The sequence below is a fragment of the Pogona vitticeps genome, chromosome 2 (assembly GCF_051106095.1).
Source record: "Pogona vitticeps strain Pit_001003342236 chromosome 2, PviZW2.1, whole genome shotgun sequence".
In the NCBI taxonomy this organism is placed as follows: domain Eukaryota; kingdom Metazoa; phylum Chordata; class Lepidosauria; order Squamata; family Agamidae; genus Pogona; species Pogona vitticeps.
Window position 1 is genome coordinate 102,088,818 of NC_135784.1, and position 19,614 is coordinate 102,108,431.

Genomic DNA, 19,614 nt, shown 5'->3' on the forward strand with positions numbered 1-19,614 from the left:
TGAAGAGAGGCCCAGAAAACAGCCACTAGAAATTGGGCCTTCTTGGCGGTAGCGCCACAATTATGAAACTCTCTTCTGCTCAAAGTTCACCTGGCCCCTTCACTAGGCACACTCAAAAAGCTATTAAAACCCTGGCTATATAGTCAGGCCTTCCCTGAATAAACTACACTCTGTTACAATAGTGTCCAATAATATAACTTCTATCATACTGCCATGCTCCATGTTTTTATTTTCTTCTATGCTTTTAATTGTATTTATTGTATTATAATTTTATCCTCACTTCACTTTATGATTTTTTTAATTTTCACCCCTATGTATTAATGTCGCTATTTGCTATTTTGTTACTCCGTTGTTTTTTGTTATTTGTTGTAAACCACCCAGAGTGGTGTGCTTGGCTGCCAGATGGGCGGTATATAAATCAAATAAATAATAAAAATAAATAAATAATTTCAGATACCAATTGTGGCATCGCGCTCATCTTTTACACACCAGCTAGACTTTGGATCCATCCCTTATTTTTTGATGTATCATCTGCAAAACTATTTTCCCGCTAAGACTGTTCAGTAAAAACTAAACAGTCTAGCTGATTTCTGCTTAGCAAATGCAATTAATAAAACTAGATTTTTAAAATGAAATCTTGTAAATAGGTTTTGAATATAGATGTTAATGTGAAGAGAAGTATCAAACACTAGACAAAATTCTTTTTGGAAAGAATGGAGTGAAAAATTGCTTTTTATCCTAGTGAAACTAAAGACCCATGTAGTTTACGTCTCTGGACTTCCAGTGAAAGAAGACATAGTCTTGGAAACTGGATGTGAAATTCCATGGTGATTTGACACAGAGCTGTGATCTCATGAGGCACTTTAAAGTTAAGCAACCATATAATAGCATGGGAGGAGAATATCAATGTTAAAATTAGTAGGAAATGCCTTGCCATCGAGAATGTTGAGAACAGGCTCCACTGGGAACACTATGCCCACATCAGGGCACATGGTTAATTATGGGAATGAACTTGAGCAAAATGTTTGGTCAACTCAGATTTTTAAGTGGGAAAAAATGAACAGCCTTTAAAAAAACAACCCACTGATAATATATTCATTACTAAAATAGGGAAGGATGATGCAACTTGGGAAAAGTATTTGATTCTCAAAGGAGAGACTACTAATTAATCCACATCTATATCGCAAAATTCTGTCCAGCAGTCAAGTGGAGTGTTCTTTCACAGTTTTTAGCTTTGAAGGCTCACGCTATGCACGACTAAGTTGCCTTAGACAATTTCAGGACATGAATAAATGCCTGCCTTGAAAAGGTGCAAGTTGGAAATCATACACGTTTTATCAAAATTAAAACCAACTGTATTCAGTGGAGAACTGTGTTTAGATCAGAATCTTGTGCAGAATCCTTGTAGAATTCTGGACTCTAAAACACACCCTACCAGTTCCAAACTCTACCAAAAAGGAATGGATCAAGCAAAGCTACATTTGGGAGAAGCACAGGACAATATTAGGGGAACAAGGATTTTATCTAAACTTCATAGGACTATATATTATGTCTGAGAACTTGCAGGAGGAAATGAGGTAGCTGGAAATGTTTGTCGCTTCTTCTGCTTTAATACTGTTTCAAGATATTGAGTTATCTTCTCTCTGTGGAAATGATATTTTTCTTCATTGATTCTTTTGTTTGCAGCAATTTGTGAAATGTATGTAGCCTAAGGAAAAGTTAAAAACCTTGTACATTGGCCTTCATGCAAAGGAAGCTCCTAAAGGGGTTTGCATGTAACATGTAGCAAATTAACTTGACTTGAGAAAAATGTAGAATGTCAAATTAATATATTCACCTTTTTCCAGAAGATACAATAAATATTATTGGCTAAATCAATTGTTAGCCTCAACTAGAGCAGACCCATTGAAGGAAAGAGACTTCATTCATGTAAATTCCCTTGATTTTATAGGTTTACTGCTGTATTTGGGACTAACAATTACCTTTAGTCCTTAATCTCAGGATCTCTAATTTGTAGAGAAAGGTAAACCCACCTCTGTTTTAAAACATCTTTCTTATTTCATGGAACCTGCCATCCTGGAGATTTTCAGCTTCAGTGAATTCAGATTTCAGAGATGGTAACTGAATTTTGTACAATTAGGGTATAGAGTCAATTTCTGGATTTTCTAAATAAAATAAAATAAAATGAGGATATAATTTTCAAACATGGAGATTGGTTTTTAGAAAATAGATTTTACTTATATTTGCCACCATGTGAATGTTCAACACATGTAAATACAAATGTGAAAAGTGATGGGTTTTTCAATCATAAATCAGATATACTGGCAGTGTTTTTAATTTATATATCTATAAACACCATTTTCAGGAGGAGGAAAATTACTAGCATCATTAAAACAACAAATGTGCTGAACAGTTTTTACCTTACACTGAAGTTAGAAATGGCAGATGTTTCCATTGTCTCTTTATCACACTACAAATCTATGCAAACCCATTTACCACAAGTACAGTTAGACTTAAGATCCCTATCTATATTCCACTATATGTTTGCTAACAGAAAACTAAATATAGAGACATTAAAATGACATGTGCCTCCTACAGCTGTTTGAAATTTACTGAACAATTTCCATATAACCTTTTTTATTCTATCATTGATTCATTATGTTCACCTTCATCCAAAAAGCTGGGATGACCCTAACATATATGGCACTAGTCTAAAAATGGGTGGTGGTTGGGGGTACGCATCTTGAACTAGACTATATATGCCATAGCGCATCCTGTATCAGTGTCACTCTGAGCATAATCTAATTTGCAAAATGTAGAGTTTCTGGGATTCATTTAGAATTTTCTATTGACTATTATTTCTGTTCATTACATTTAAATCCAGCTTTGCCTTTGGTGAGCTCAAAGGAGAGTCCTTAACTCTCCCCCCCCCCCTTTGCAACTTGTTCTCATAACATTCTCCCTGTGAGGTTGAGAGAGTGACTGTCTCCTGGCCAGACGGATTGAACCCAGTCTCCCACCACTCTAACCACTATGCCAGAATGGCTCTCACACTGGCTCATTGGAATTGGGAGCACACACTACATAGTGAGGAAACAGTTGACTCTCACCTTCCCTGTTGTGATCCTGGCAACAATCTAGATCTACATGTCACCCCTGATCTCCAATTAGGGACAGAAAGAAAATCCATCTCATATGAATCTGCATTAAAATTACTGCTCAAGAAGTATGATGTCTAGACATTTCAGATGACCCTCGTTTGAGTAACGAACATTTTCATTGACTGCAAATTACAGCCACTGGGTGTTGGGTTATTTGAAATTTCCACCTTCTGCCCCTTCTTCAGCAATCCAAAGACATAAAAAACTGTCAGTGTGATTTTTTTTAAAACCTTGTTTATTTGGACTATTGCCAGAACTTTTGGGTTTTTTTCCCCCACAGAAAATTGTGATGAAAATGTGCATCAGTTTTATGGATGTGCTAGTGATGGAGAATCATAGATAAAGCAATTCAGTTCATTAAATGAAACTTTTTAAACGTAATGCCTAATGTTTAAAATATCCTTTCTGCCAGTCACATGCAGTTCTGTCCTCAGCATGTGTACTCAGAACAAGGTCCCACTGAGCCCTGCAGTATTTACTGCCTAGCTCGTGCCCTTAATATTGTAGCTTAATGTCTAAATGAGTAATACTTCTCAAGAACCTAAGTCTTACTCATTCAATGTGTCTTTCACATGCAACAGAGGTACAGAACTTTGTGGCCTTGTATATTACATTGGACTGCAGCTCCTCCAGCAGTCTTGTCCAGAAATTGCCAGTAGTGAGGGATGATGGGAATAGTAATCCAACAACTTCCGGATGGCCACACATTCATAAAACATCTCGATCCAGCTGAGATGAGCTGGGCTTGTACCTAACTGTGTGTAAGGATAAGCTAAGTGGAACAAAGTGGCATCATTTCCAAATGTATGTAGAATCACACCCTAAAGAATGGATTCATTTCACATGTGGTGTTGGAGAAGAGCTTTACAGATACCACGGACTTCCAGTAAGACAAACAAATGGGTTCTGCATTAAATGATGCCTGAAAGAAAAAAAGAGAGACTATATTCAGAAGCAAAAATGATTATGTTGAGGCTATCATACTTTGCATATTTCATAAGAAGAAAATAATGCTGGAAATGATCCACATCACTTGAGAAGATAATAACGTTGGGAAAAGTTAAAGGCAGTAGGAAGTGAGGAAAGCCTAACATGAGATGGATTGGCTCAATAAAAGAAACCACATCCTTTAGTGTGCAAGGCCCTAGCAGGACTGTTTGTGATAGGACCCTTTGGAGATGATGACTCCTCATAATCTGGAAATGCCTTGTTGTAACATAACACCACCACCCTAAGGAGAGCTTCAGGTTTTTGTTTTGCTTTGAGTGAGTATTTCATTAGCTTTTTCTCTGTCACAGTACCTGCAAAATGAAGATTGCTAAAATGAGATGAAATAAAGTTGTCTTTTCCTAAGGTCTAATTGTTGCATATTGTGAAGTTTTAACAAGGGGGCTCCAGTGACATGCACGACAATGTACTTCAGTGTGAATGAGAGTAAACTAAGCCTTCATATGCTAAGCTGATGATCCATTAATATTCAGATTCTGCAAAGAGAAAGAGTACACCTGGCTTTTTTTTTTTTTATGGTGGCGGTGGGGAGAGAGAGCCCTGTTCTAACAAAGAGAAGGTGATCAATATGGATGTCACAGCAAAGCTGCATGTTCTCCTTTGAATGTGAAATCCAGTTGCACATCAATAAATCCAGCATCAAAGGAGCAGCGCATTTTAATGAGCTGTTTTAACAGTTTTGCTTAGAGAAGAAGAATTGTTTTTAATTTAATTTAAAACCACCATGGTTGTGAAAACAAAAACAAAAGCAGAGCTTAGTGCTTATTATGCAGAATGGTATTTAGGTTATGTTTTGGGGAACTTTATGGTACAGAGAACCCGGCTGGAAGTTTGTGCCACCTCTTATTGAGGCAGTTTCTTTGCTGTCGTAAAAGACTACAATGCCGCTTTAAAACAAAGCAATTATTTCGAGGCTTCTTAACATCAGCTGGCTCCACAAAAGAACACCAGGGAGGGAAAGGCCACATTGCTTGTGCTGCAACAACTTCAATGCTAATAATAACATTATGGTACAAAACTTGCCAGTACAACCTTCAGCTTAAGCTACCCTGTTTTGTAGATCTTACAGTTTTATTTATTTATTTATTTATTTATTTTATTTGATTTTTACCCCGCCCCTCTAGACCATGTCTACTCAGTTTTTACAATGTCAACAGTGGATGGGGTCTTGGGATGAGGGAGAGCAGCAGGTGGCCTTGCGTCTAACTTCAGAGCATAGTCCTCTGTTTGAAGGCATCCTGTATGTGGAAGGCTGCCCAGTAAAACCTGGATTACAGATCAAGAACCATAAAGAAGCTCCTTCATATGGCCTGTCATCACTGAGAACTGGGATAGCAGACTGAGCAGGTCAACACAGTCTTCCTCACTGTGCTGAGATGTGCTATATTTCTATTTAAAATTGTAGCAATTATTTCTGAATTTCCTGTGATAGAGGCTGTTTTGGGGAGGGTATTGTGTTTGATCTTCACTGATGATATGTACTGTACTAGGAAAGCATGGCTCCTTCTGACAGGCAAGGAAGCATGAGCAACAAGCAGCAGCTATAGATTAATTTTAAAAATGTATGCTATTTTAATCAAGACAAGTTGCAGTCTTAACCAACAAAATTGAACTACCTTCTGCTTTGTAAAATACAGTTATTTCTTCGACTATCAGTTGAAAGAGAGACCACACTCAGATCCACATTAAAAGAGGTGCTTTGACCTCTGATTGTTCTAGCAGGGGTTTTCCGTCTCTGTATTTGGCAAATTGGCTTGCTTTGTGATTGGTCATCGGGGGGGGGGGGGAAACACAGGACTAACTTTCAGATCCCATGGCTCACACATGAAGTTCTGAAAAAAAAGATTATTTGGTTCAGGGGAAATGTGCTATATTATTCTAACTAGTCTGAGCTTCCAAGAAGAGAAGCAGCAAATGGGTTAGAAGTAAAGACTTTATGGATTGATAGCCCTCTCTTTTCATCAGGGCACTGCAGAGAGATATTCTTGGGAAGGTCGCTAGTTTGGCTCAGTGGAGTCAACCTGCCCCTCTTGTTTGTTCTCTGCCTCTTAATATGTCCATTCCGCTTTTAGCTAGAAGGGGACGGCAGAGGATGAGATGGTTGGACAGTGTCATCAAAGCGACCAACATGACGTTGACCCAGCTGTGGGAGGCAGTGGAAGACAGGAGGGCCTGGCATGCTCTGGTCCATGGGGTCACGAAGAGTCGGACACGACTAAACAACGACGGACACTTATGAGCCTTTGTCATAACAGTTGCTCTCTGGGTCGTTCAGTGAGTTAAATATCTGGCTGCAGAGCCAGAGGTTGGGAGTTAAGATCCCCACTGTGTTTCATGTGAGTACAGTCAACCTGTGTGGCCTTGGGCAAATTCTGATTTATAGCAACTCTTTTCAGAGTTTCCCAGGAAGGGAATACTCAGAAGGGTTTTATCATTCCTTTCTTCTGGGGGCACCCTGGGACTGGGCAGCAAGGCCACACCGTCTGGCTCTGCATCATAGAAGGCACGGTGGGGAATCAAACAAGACTAAATTTCACTTGGTGGTGGCGACTAAAGAGGGCTAAACTACATATTACAACGCATGCAGGATAATATTTAATGTTTCTGCTGTTTTTTCTTTAAACAGTAGTGATGGAGATGTATTTGTGGAAGTGGTCAAGAAGGAAATTCTTACACATGGAAGCAGGGATCAAACAATGGTCCTGACAAAAGGAAAGTAGTCCTGGGAACTTACTATCTCTGTAAGTAGGTCCTGACCTACTTACAGAGATAGGTCCATTGAGAAGGAAGAAGGAGAAAGATTATAACTGTGTCGTGTCAAACAGAAAGTTCACCCTGTGAAGAAAAAGTAAAACACCATAAGTCAACTCTTGACATGGACCAAATTATTTGAAGTCCAGATTAGGTCATAATCTAGACCTATAATCTTGTGTGTGTGTGTGTGTGTGTGTGTAAAATATGTTTGAATTAGAAAGAAAAACTGAATAGATATTAAAATAAAACAAAACAAACATAAAAACCTGGCTTCACTAAACTTTCATTTTCTTGTCAAACAAGATGGGCTATTTTATATATTGAAAAGCAAGTGGACTATCGGAATGATCTACCACATTTTACAGCAAGTGAGGCATGTCATGTGGAATGGTTTTGATCTTCAGTAACCTATTCACAAAAGCATATATTTCATAACGGATCCCATCTCTTCTTGATAAGAATCTCTGAGAAGTTCTCTTTTTTTCCATTTTCCAACACACACACACACACACACACACACACACACACACACACACACACAAAACTGCAAACAATTCAAAGCTGTTTGGCACACAACAAATGTGAGAAACCCATGACCACAGAGTGCCTTTAAAGCAAACCCAAGACTTGACATTACTCACATCTTCCTATGCCTGTCAAAGTTCAAACAGGAAGCCTGCTTTTTTTCTCAAATGTCAACAACATTATATATTATGAGTGCTCTGAGGTAAATTTGCCATGTAAAGAGCTGGCAGTCCTATACTTTTCAGAACCAATGTGAGTGCTATTTAATTATTATTTGTGACTATATCAAGAACATAATAGGGGACGTGGTGACGTTGTGGGCTAAACCGCAGAAGCCTGTGCTGCAGAGTCAGAAGACCAGCAGTAGTAAGATCGAATCCATGCGACGCAGTGAGCGCCCGTCACTTGTCCCAGCTCCCGCCAACCTAGCGGTTCGAAAGCATGCAAATGCAAGTAGATAAATAGGGACCACCACGGTGGGAAGGTAACAGCATTCCGTGTCTAAGTCGCACTGGCCATGTGACCATGGAAGATTGTCTTCGGACAAAACGTTGGCTCTATGGCTTGGAAACGGGGATGAGCACCTCCCCCTAGAGTCGAACACGACTGGACAAAAATTGTCAAGGGGAACCTTTACCTTTACCCAGGAACATAATAATGTAACTGTGTAAGTGCAGTTTTGGCTGCTCCAATATGATCAGACTTACCTACTTATTAAAAATATTATTGTTCACAAACACTACTCTAAAAGGAAAAAAAGTATTCCAAAATAGAGGCATGATTGGATAGAACCACCTGTGTTACACTTTTCTTCCGTATTCTTTTGACTCTCACTGTGTCCTTTCTTCACACGCTATTTCTTTTTTTAACTACATGTCTTTGGCCACAAAGAGCTGAAGTGCCTCCATGAGCTTCAGGGCTTAGCTCAATGTGGCATATCTCACCTATAAAATCTTAAATGGCCTCCAGTCAGACTACCTGAAGGACTGCTTGCTTAACTGCTTAAATTACTAATGCTTCCTCTATGAAGGTTCACAGCTTCTTCATCTGAATCTAGTCTGGCTTTCTACATACAGTAATGTGTTCTGTGTACAGACTGAACACGTAAGAGGAAAAAATGCACCCTCGTCTGATACCTTTCCCTATAGGATACCATTCTGTCTCTCCATATTCAGTCCTAACAGTAGCTTCTTGTCCACTATACAGGTTATGCCTCAGGACAATCAAGTGCTGAGGCACACCCATTTCTTTCAGAACAATTCATAGCTTCTCATAATATACACAGTCAATGCTTTGCTGTAGTCTATAAAACATAGACTGATCTTCTGAAACACTTTGATGCACTCCAACAGCTAGTGGATATTTGTCATATGATATTGAGTGCCTATTCCTTTTTAGAAATCAGCTTGAACATCAGGCATTTTACATTCCATATAAGTAAAAGTCTTCGTTGCGACACCTTGAGCATGAATTTGCCTGCTTGGGAAATTAGAGCAATGGTCCTATAGGTACTGCATTCTTTGGCATCTCCTTTCTTGCGAATTGGAATGTACCGTGAACATTTCCAGCTTATGGACATTGTTTTGTTTTCCGTATTTATTGGCATAATCTTGTTAGGATTTTGACAGATTCGGTCTCTGTACCTTGGAATAGTTCTATTGGTATTCTATCTACCTTGGTGATTTATTTATTCCCAGTGCTTTCAGAAAAGCTTTCACATCACTTTCTAAAATGGCAAGTTCTTTATAATAGAATTCCTCTTCAAAGGAAACAACCATCCTTTTATCATTTCTGTATACTGTTCCCACTTTCTCTTTATTTTCTCAGTGTTTCTTCTGTCATCCATCTAGATTTTTCATTCCTTTTAACTACACACATTTCCTTTTTGAATTCTATCCTAAAGGTGTCTCTGGTTTCAATCCACAGTTTTTCTGGTTCATGTTTAATTGAGTTTAGAAGTGCAAATCTTCTTTATGTGGACTTTAAATTCCTGAGAAATATTGCTTGAATTATATTTTGGCACTACAATTTTTTAATGATGTTCTTTACCTTTACACCAATGTTTGATATTAACAGTTCATGATCAGTACCACAAGCTGCTCCTGTTCTTGTTTTGGAAGCGAGAATACAGCTTTTCCATCTCATGCTTCCAATTACGTAATTTAATTTTTTGATGAAGTCCACATGTACAGCCATCTGTTTGTTTGCTTGAAACATATATTTGCAATAAACAGGTTTTTGGCTTCACAGAACTCTATGACTCATTCTCCTGCTTCATTTTTGACAATTTTACAACTACATTTGGTTCTGCTTTGTTTTCTACTTTTGCATTTCAGTCACGTATGATTATTATGTCTTGTTTTACTGTGTGGTCAATTTCTTCCTGGATGCTTGCATAAAAGTTTTCAATTTCATCTTCTTCAGCTTCTGTAGTTGGAGCATAAATTTGAATGATGGTTATGTTGATATGCTTTCCAGAGAGTCTCATTTATATTATTTGGTCAGATTTTATATTATTATAACCCCTAACTCCCCGTGCTACATCTTGCCTCAGTATTAGAGCCACTCCGTTTCTTCTGAGTTTGTTGTGTCCACGATAAAACATTTTAAAGTTATCTGACTGAAAATATACCATTCCAGTTCACTGTTGAAATAGTTTACAAATGTTTTGAAAAGCATCACACTTTGTTTTATAAAAGGTTGTATACCACCTTGAGAGTCTATTGTCTAAAAGGGGGTGTAGATATATTTCTGATAAAATAATAATAAATCAAATGCAGAAGGTTTCATGTTCCGTTACCAGCACCTTTCAGCAAATCAAGCAGAAGATGGTTTGAGATCTCAGTGAGTAACTCAGGGTGGAGAGCAGAATTACATGGAAGATCTATTATATGGAAGATTATCTGGAAATCTCAAGAGGAACTTCCTAGATGTCAGAGCTTTTGGCAATGGAATAGAGTGCCTTGGGAGGAGCCAAAGAGTTGCACTCTTCTTTGTTGGAAATATTTGAGGAGGCATCAGATGACTCTCTCTGTGAGTTGCTATAGCCACATCTTGCTGAGTCTCCATTGAGCAGGGGTTCAACTGGATGTTCTTCAAAATCTCTTTGAATAATATGGTTTTATGATTCTATGAGTTTGTGGATTCTCAAGCTAGTTTTACATACTGGGAATATGTAAAACGCATGAAGCACTCAGATATTGATTGCCGCAACCTTTTACTGGACAGTTGACACAGATTTTTCATCACTTGGCAGGAGAGCAGAATTATATTGCCAATGTTGTGGGATCTTCCTCACAGACAGCTTAATATCCTAGTCTGGCTTGGAATTGCCCCACATCTTGCCACAGTAATAAAAACATTTTAAGACAAATCCAATATGGTCTATGTGTGACCCTAACTGTGGTAACAGCAGTTCCTGTTTTTGAGCTTTGTTCCACCCAGGGTAAGACAAATGAGCTTTATGCTCAGTTTATGGTCTGCAGAGCTCCACATCAAAGATTAATGGAGAGAAACACCACATGATCCTTGGAGGGAAGGAACAGGCATTACAATTATGTTGCAGCATACTTCTATTGAATCAGCAAAGGATTATAATAAGCAGTGGGCATCAGGGAGAGATTTATTGCCAGATTTGCTGTCTTGCCTCCTTAGTGTGTGTGTGTGTGTGTGTGTGTGTGCACGTGTGTGTATGTGCGTGCATGCGTGCATGTGTGCACACAGTATGTCAGGTACTGTTTGACAGTAAGTGTCTGATCTACCTGTTTTGCTTTTGTCTGAAGGAATTAATTCCCACAGTGCTACTGGGTGGCGAGACGATGAAGAGCAACTGGAAATTGATGATACTGACTAAATATACAGTACTCACTATCGTAAAGGAGATTTACCCGATGGGGAAACTACTTGATTGAGGGAAAACCTTCCTTGATGATATATGAATGACAGATTAAAACACACACCCTGTGATGTGAAAAGAACACACAGGCAGTTATATTACTATCATCTTGTTTTGTAGACGTCGTTCTGAAATAGATTTTTGTGGTGTGCATAATCAAGAGGCAGGCCATATGGCAAATCCTTGTCATAGTAACAAGAATCCATTGAGGTCAATAGCACAGCTGGCTTGTTTCAAAACAGCTGGTTGGTATTAAGACAAGCAGTAATGCTCAGAGAGAATGCAACATGGGGAGACAGAGCAAGAAACGGGATCACATGCACATCAGCATGGAAATTCAAAAGATTTTATTTTGGTAACCAGAAATTGATAACAAGTGAGGTACATCACTTCTAAGAAAAACAAATTTGATTTCTTCTTCTTACTACCTCAGCAGTAGCTGTATAGACGTACACCAATGCACAGAATGCATACATTGCATACATTGATAAGAGGAACAGGCACATTTTACTATGTGTATCCTTTGCAATCCTGTACATAAACTTTGCAGCCAGAGATATGAAGGATATTGACTTCTTCTGCTACAGTTGGATCCATGGTGGCTTAACATGTTGTTGGTGGTGGGAGGGCAGCTGTGTTAGTCTGTCACAGGAAGAATAGCAGAGACCTGTGGTTAGCAAGTTGTTTAGCATATTTTAACTGGCATAAGCTTTCACAGACTGGTGCCTGTGTCTTGAGATTCCAAGAAGAGCCTAACAGAATTTTTGGGCTGGATTAGAATGCGCAAAGGTACAAAGAAGGAAAGGAAAGTCAGCAAAAGCTTAATATAATATTTGCAAACTTTCTAATCGAATGCCTCTTGATGACACAACAGTGATGACATTCAAAAGTGACATGTCTGTGATTGATAACATGGCTGCAATGTTGCAACCCCACATCTGGCAATGAGGGCTGTTTCTAATATTAACACTTTGTATGGTCATGATATGTTGGTCTGCTTGCAGCGATTACAACACCTTATCTATCCTAACTACTTTCCTTGTCAATGTTACATCAGAACGTACACCTGAAAATGATAGCACATAATACTCTTTATACATTACTTCTGCCTTTGTCTCAAAGACCAAAGGCATACATCTCCCCTCCCCCTTTGTCCCTCACATGCATGAAATGCATGTCTGAATTGTATTGTCTGAATTCAGGAAACTGTAGCTTGTTCTAGTTGTAGTTAGTTAAAGCATGAGTTTGATAGAACAAGCCATTGTTTCCTAAGTTCAAAGGTAACATGGACTTGTGGTTGATTTAAGGAAAAAAAGTGATCCATCCCCTTGCACATGACATTATGTCTGATCTAGGTCACTCTCTGCTTCTAGCTTTATAATAGGGTTTCTGAAATACTACAAAAACTTAAATATATTTCATACTAGTTGGTGTCTCCAGCTACAAGCCCACCAGCTACTTTAAAGTAACAACAACTTCAAGATTCAGAATAATGTCAACCTAGCTCTTCATTCAGCACAATTAGTTTTATGGCTCAGTAGGGAATGAACAACTACCTCATCCTCGAGAAATGCTTTTGCTGCTGGGAAATCAACTCCTGATGTAAATTTTAATTCATGCTGGTGGGAATGATTCACATGAAATTAGAGCTAAGCACAGCCTTAATCTAGTGCTTGTCACAGGGAGATTCATATTCTGCCCACAGTCTGCTCACCGTCACTGATTCATCATATGGCCTGCTGACATTACATTATAGGAAGCAAAAGGTAATGACTCAATAGTACATGCTCAGAGGCTCTCTTTTTGGTCAGTTTTTAGAAAAATAAGGATGCTTGTTTCATCAAATGGATTCTGAGACCTGATACAACAGATTAAATTAAACACTGATGCTAGATTCTGTTGTGTTTTAAAAGATGATAAAATGACCTGGTCATTAAAAGATATCTAGAAGACATGTTTACATTTCCTTTTTTTTTTTATCTGGAGGCCCCAGGGAACAGACATCCGGTTATTTCATATAATATACCACACACCTCATGGGTTTAGCCAATGAGCTAGGGTCTCTAATAATTTCAAAGGTAAATAGAGTCTGCTCTCTATTCCACAGGAACCTAACACTAGAGTTAGATTTGGACATACAGTAGTTCAGAATCAGATATACTACTGATGGGTTCTGAATAGAGATGGGCATGCAACGGTTTGGCTCAGTTTGGTGTGATGCCACACAGGTGTTCTGCACGTGCCAAGCAATCCCCTCTCCCACCTCCTCTACATGCTCACCCATTCCCTGCGGAAAATGTGCTTCCCTCACTGCTTCCTCAGCATGACTGCCCACTCACCAATTGCAACACACACTTCCCTCCTCCACCTCCTGACCACTGAATGGGCAGTTGCACTGAGGAGGTGTGGAGGGAAGCACACTTTGCCAGGGGCATATATGAGCATGCAGAGGAGGCAGTAGAGGAGAGTGCATGGTGCCCACAACACAGCTCTGTGTGCCCGGTGCCAAACTAGGATGAACCACCAAACTGCAGTTTGTGCCCATATCTAGTTCTGAACTATACCACCTTCAGAGACTGCAGGCCAAAAAATCTTTCTGAATGTTTTTTCTTAAACAACAACAACAACAACAAGCATAGATAAAACCAGGCCAACACAGACACCATTTTAAGGTATAAAGGTAAAGGTGCCCCTTGACATTTAGTCCAGTCATGTCTGACTCTAGGGCATGGTGCTCATCCCCATTTCCAAGCCATAGAGCCAGCGTTTGTCTGTAGACGGTTTCTGTGGTTACGTAGCTAGCACAACTAGACATGGAATGCCGTTACCTTCCCACCGAGGTGGTACCTATTTATCTACTCGCATTTACATGCTTTCGAATGGCTAGGTTGGCAGGAGCTGGGACAAGCAATGGGAGCTCACTCTGCCCCATGGATTCGATCTTACGACTGCTGGTTTTCTGACCCTGCAGCACAGAGGCTTCTGCGGTTTAACCCGCAGTGCCATTACGTCCCACTTAAGGTATAAAATGTCATCTATTCTAAATGACACTTTTCTGCTTTTCTGGCTGTCTTTTGTATTTGTACAGCTCTCTTCCAACACCATGTTTCAAATGAGCTGATTTCTGTATGGATGATTTTGACCTTGGTTTCCAGTGGCAATCTTTTCTAACTCCCAGCTCTCGCTCTCTCTCTTTTGTATTTTAAAAGGCAAGGGGAGATCTTTTGGAAAACATGCACATAAAATATCCAGAGAGCTTTTGGTCCAATATAGCTTTTCTTCCTCAGCTTACCTAACTCAAAGAAATGGTTTGGAAACTAGAACATAGCTTTCTAGTCTGCATTCTGCAGAGTGGGGCATGGCAACATTAGTTTACCTGAGAAGATAAAGGGAACAGTGGTACCTCACTGTTGTGAACACCTAGATTTATTTAGTTTTTTGTTTATGAACCAAAATTCATAGAAAATAATGCCTCAGTTTATGGTTTTTTCTTTTTCTCCCCCACAGTATGAAAGGGTTTTCCCAAGGCGCATTGCACCTATAGCACCGCCCCTTTCCTAATGCAATTGGTGTTTCGCTTTATGAAATTTCTTCATTACGTAATGTCATGTAGAATGGAGTAATTTCATAAACCGAGGTACGCCTGTATGTATATTTCTCATTGTACAAGTTGTATGCTAGTCACATCTTTGTTTCACCATTTCATTAGGTTCAAAGGAGAAGTTTCTGTTGAAATTTATATGCAGTGTGTATATATATTTAAACTTCCATCTTAAAAAGCTAGGAAATTTAATTCCTAAAAAAACCTCTGGAGACCCTCTTCTGCTCGCTACCGTTCACAAAGTGACACCAAGCAAAAGGGAAAATCCCAGAAGCTGACTCCTTTTTTTCATCAGTTAACCACTTCTCATCCAAACACAAACCAATTGTTAGGGTTGTTTTTCAAGAAGTGTAAATGGTAGTGAGCAGAAGAGAGTATCCTGTAGACCAGTGGTCCCCAACCTTGGGCCTCCAGATGTTCTTGGACGTCAACTCCCAGAAATCTTGGCCAGCATCTCATATGCACACCAGTTATGATTATGGGGTGGGATAGAATGAAATGACATACAGAAAGTAACTATATTGCTAACTTTCAAACAGCTGGCTAGTACATACATCCTGGAAGTAGTAAAGACACTTACACAAATAATTGACTTTTCAAGAATTAAAGCAACTATTTCTACCTACCAGAGAATGCCTGATCTAGATGATGGCAGAGGTAACTTGTTTTGGTTTATAGATAAGTTAGAAAAATTGTTTTGCTGTACAGTGTGGGGAATGATGCAAAAAAATGCCTATCTTTATGTAAGCCAAAAGAGATAGAGTTGAACCATAGATGTATTTTCATCATAATAAAACTCATGAAAAATAAAACTTTTTAGTCTTAAAGCTGCTACAAGTCTCCTTGGTATTTTTACTGCAGCAGGGTGACTACCTCCTCAGGTTTTTTTTTTAATAACTGGGGAGAGTGGTTGTATCTGTAAGTGTAACTAACTGTTATTTTAAAATGTAATATTTTTAAGCTCTAGTTTCCCCACTTAAATGTAAAATAAATAACTAAGTGCCAACAGTTATCTACAATAACATCCTTTAAGACAATTGTGTTGGAAAGAACATGCAGTTCTTCTGATTGTTCTTCTTTGTTAATATTTTGCTTTTTAAAAGCCACAAAGCAGTTATGATGCACTTGGTTGATGCTGAATGCTCAGGTAGTAGCAACAATAATATAATGGTGATAATGAGAATATTAATGGCTACTTTGCTTTTTAAACAGCCTGCTTTCATACATTTTGTGGGGCTGTTTTATAACAGTCTTGTGCTCTAACCTCTTTGCGTATATTGTCAGCTGGTATTGTGGATGATAAACATGACTGTAAGCATGCTCAGAAGATAGTTCCACAAAAATGGATAAAAGTTCGTTTAAATCAATATTTTTTAATTGGACTGCTTGTATGGGAGAATAAGACCTGAGAAATATGAACAACATTTAATATAATGCATTTTAAATTGTTGTTGTTGTTTAGTCGTTAAGTCATGTCCAACTCTTCGTGACCCCATTGACCAGGCCCTCCTGTCTTCCACTGCCTCCCAGAGTTGGGTCAAAATCGTGCTGGTAGCTTCGGTGACACTGTCCATCCATCTTGTCTTTTGTTGTCCCCTTCTCCTCTTGCCTTCACACTTTCCCAACATCAGGGTCTTTTCCAGGGAAAAGAGATGGTCAAAGTATTGGAGCCTCAGCTCATGAGATGGCCAAAGTATAGGAGCCTCAGCTTCAAGATCTGAACTTCCAGTGAGCACTCAGGGTTGATTTCCTTCAAAATGGATAGGTTTGTTCTCCTTGTAGTCCAGGGGACTCTCAAGAGTCTTCTCCAGCACCACAATTCAAAAGCATCAATAGTTTGGCAGTCAGCCTTCTTTATGGTCCAGCTCTCACTTCCATACATCGCTACTGGAAAAACCATAGCTTTGACTATGCGTACCTTGTCGGCTAGGTGATACTCTGCTTTTTAAGATGCTGTCTAGGTTTGTCATCATTTTCCTTCCAAGAAGCAGGCATCTTTTAATTTCATAGCTACTGTCACCATCTGCAGTTTAAATTAGATTAGCTAGTTATTGAAGAGAGGGCTATTCGTATGCCTTTTATAAATCAAAACAATGGTACTGTTTTAGGAGGATTTCATTCATTTTTTTTCTGAAAGAGGCAAAGGAAATACTTGCTCCTTCCTGCTAGCTGAGTACAGTGGCGCCTCGACTCATGGCCATAATCCATTCCAGAAGATGGATGTAACTCGAAATGGTCATAAGTCTAAGTACCATTCCCCATAGGAATGCACTGAAATGCAGTTAATCTGTTCCAGCTGAAGAAAAAAATCACACACACAAAATCACTGCAAGTCTCATTGGAAACGTGATTAATCCCTTCCTCCCTTCTGGCTGAAGGGGAGGGAGAAGAAAAGCAATCAAGCGTGCAAGACCCATTGGAAATGCACAGAAAACAAACTGAGCCAATCAGAAATGCACAGAGAACAAAGGGGGCAGGTTGGAAATGCAAAAAACAAAACAAAACAAAACAAAAAAACCAAAGGAAAAAGCAAGGGAAGCATGCTGGACCCATCGGAAATGGGGAAAACAAACAAACAAACACACACACACAAAATAAAAAGCAACCAACACCCCCCAAGGCCCACTGGAAATGAGGGGATCCAACAAACAAACAACCCCCCAATAACCATAGGAAATAGGAAAAAACACTCCAAAAAGCAACAAAAACCCAAGACCCATCGGAAATGGGAAAATATCAGAAAAACAAACAAACCCTCCAAGACCCATCACAGCACAGAAACATAACCACCTCAGCTCAAAACCACGCTGCAAAAACACCCAGAACAGTTTTTAAAAAGCAGAAAACAGCACCTTATCTTACCTGGCAGCCTGAAGCCTCCCTGCAAACATAAACACATACACACTCACTCCAAAGCAGAAGGAGGCAGTCCCAAGCCACCTCCTCTGACACACATTTTCTAAGTGCTGGGGTGAAAGAGCTACAAAGAAGCAATCTCATTGCCACCTACAGTTAGAAATTTGAATTTCCCACCTTTTCCCCTGCCTTTTTCTGTTCGGAAGTGGAAGCCCCGGTCGCAAGTAGAAGCAACATTTTGCAGCCGGAACTGGTTGTAACTCGAAATGGTCGTAAGTTGGGACGTTCGAGGCACCACTGTATCGACGGCTTCCTTGGAGACCTGTCACCTGGAGAAAGGCAACAAATGCTTGCATTTGAGACACCCTGGCAAACAGAACTTCCAATGCATCTGAGGAACACACTAATATTCAGAAATAATCCATCAGTTGAGTTCACATCATTTTTATGCTCAGGAGGCATCCCTGAGACAGTCCTTGGTGTCTGAGAAATCAAACCTATGGACTCATGGCCTGAAAACCAATCACAAACCAAGCAAGCTAATTTGCAAATGTCATGCAACATGAAAAACCCCTGTGGTAACCATCAAAGACAATCAGCACATAAAGAATCCCTGTTTCAAGGGATTGGTCATCTGTAACTTATAGCTGGACCCTTGATTGCCACTGGTAATGAATGGCTATAATGAGAGATGGAGTGGGTCACATCATGTATTTTTCCACATGGCTAGTTCCCATTAAAGCCTTTTTCTCACTGGGAAAACACATGTTTGGAACAGCCCCTTGTGTGTCTAGAATGTATGCAACTGACAATTTATGAAGAATCAATCAAGACAATTATATTATTGCAACACTGTGTGGAAGAAGCAGCTTTTTTAAAAAAAGGTGTGCTAAGTCCTACATTAAAAAATTGAAGGCATGCTGTGGACAAATCTATCTTGAAACAAGCGGCCTCCTATTTCATTAGGCCAAAATTTCAGCCTCCATTTGAAAAACAATCTCCTGTTGGGACTGGGTGGATTAATATTATGAAGCCAAGTTAAAAGCTTTGCTTGTGGAAACATTCAGTTGGTGGTCCTTTTTCTTTGTTTTGTCAGCTCTCATTGAACATCTGTTTTGAAGAAGAATTAAGTGCACAAGTGGCGAGGAACCAAATTGTTTTCATGATGTCACAGCAGAGTAATTTCTGTTTTCTGTATATGAAAGCATTATGAGGCTGTGATAGGAGGGGGAAATGAAATGCTCATCCATGTAGAGCAGCAAATATCCCCAAAGAGCTAAATTTGTTCCAGCCCAGGAGAAGATGTAAACTTGTCAACAGTGGCACTCCAAAAACATTATGCCAGTGTCGCGACAGGAGTCTTTAAGGAAAGCATCACATTGTGCTAGTCTGAATGAAACAATACAGGGAAATAGTCCTGAATAGAACATTTGGATACCAAGAAATCTTTATTTATTTATACGAAGGCTAGAAAAACCTGCTTGTTTGTTTATTCAGTTTCACAACCACGCTGTCCTTTAGTTAGTAAATGTTTTTTTTAAAAAACCAACTACTCTAGGAATACATTAAAACCCTCTCACACACTAAAAGCCACATTTCAGAAGGTCCCAGATTCAGTGTTTGGTATCTTTGAAGTATCATATAGCCAGAGAACAGGTTTGGCATAACGGATAAATTGTTAGAATAGGACCTGGGAAATTCAAGTTAAAATCTTCATTCAACTATGAAACTCACTGGATGATGATGGGTCAGTCACTTTCTCTCAAAACGGTCTCCCTCTCAGAGTACTGGGAAGATCAACTGGGGAAGAGAAG

The 19,614-nt window shown here is 39.3% G+C and overlaps 1 long non-coding RNA gene across 1 annotated transcript; it reads right to left on the reverse strand.

Moving 5' to 3' along the window:
• Positions 1–223: 223 nt before the first annotated feature.
• LOC144586827 (uncharacterized) lies at positions 224–18,089 on the reverse strand. Its single transcript, XR_013541881.1, has 2 exons — positions 17,978–18,089; positions 224–11,985 (listed from the first exon to the last, which is right to left on the reverse strand). It is a non-coding gene; the product is annotated as an uncharacterized LOC144586827 (long non-coding RNA).
• Between the last annotated feature and the right edge of the window lie 1,525 nt (positions 18,090–19,614).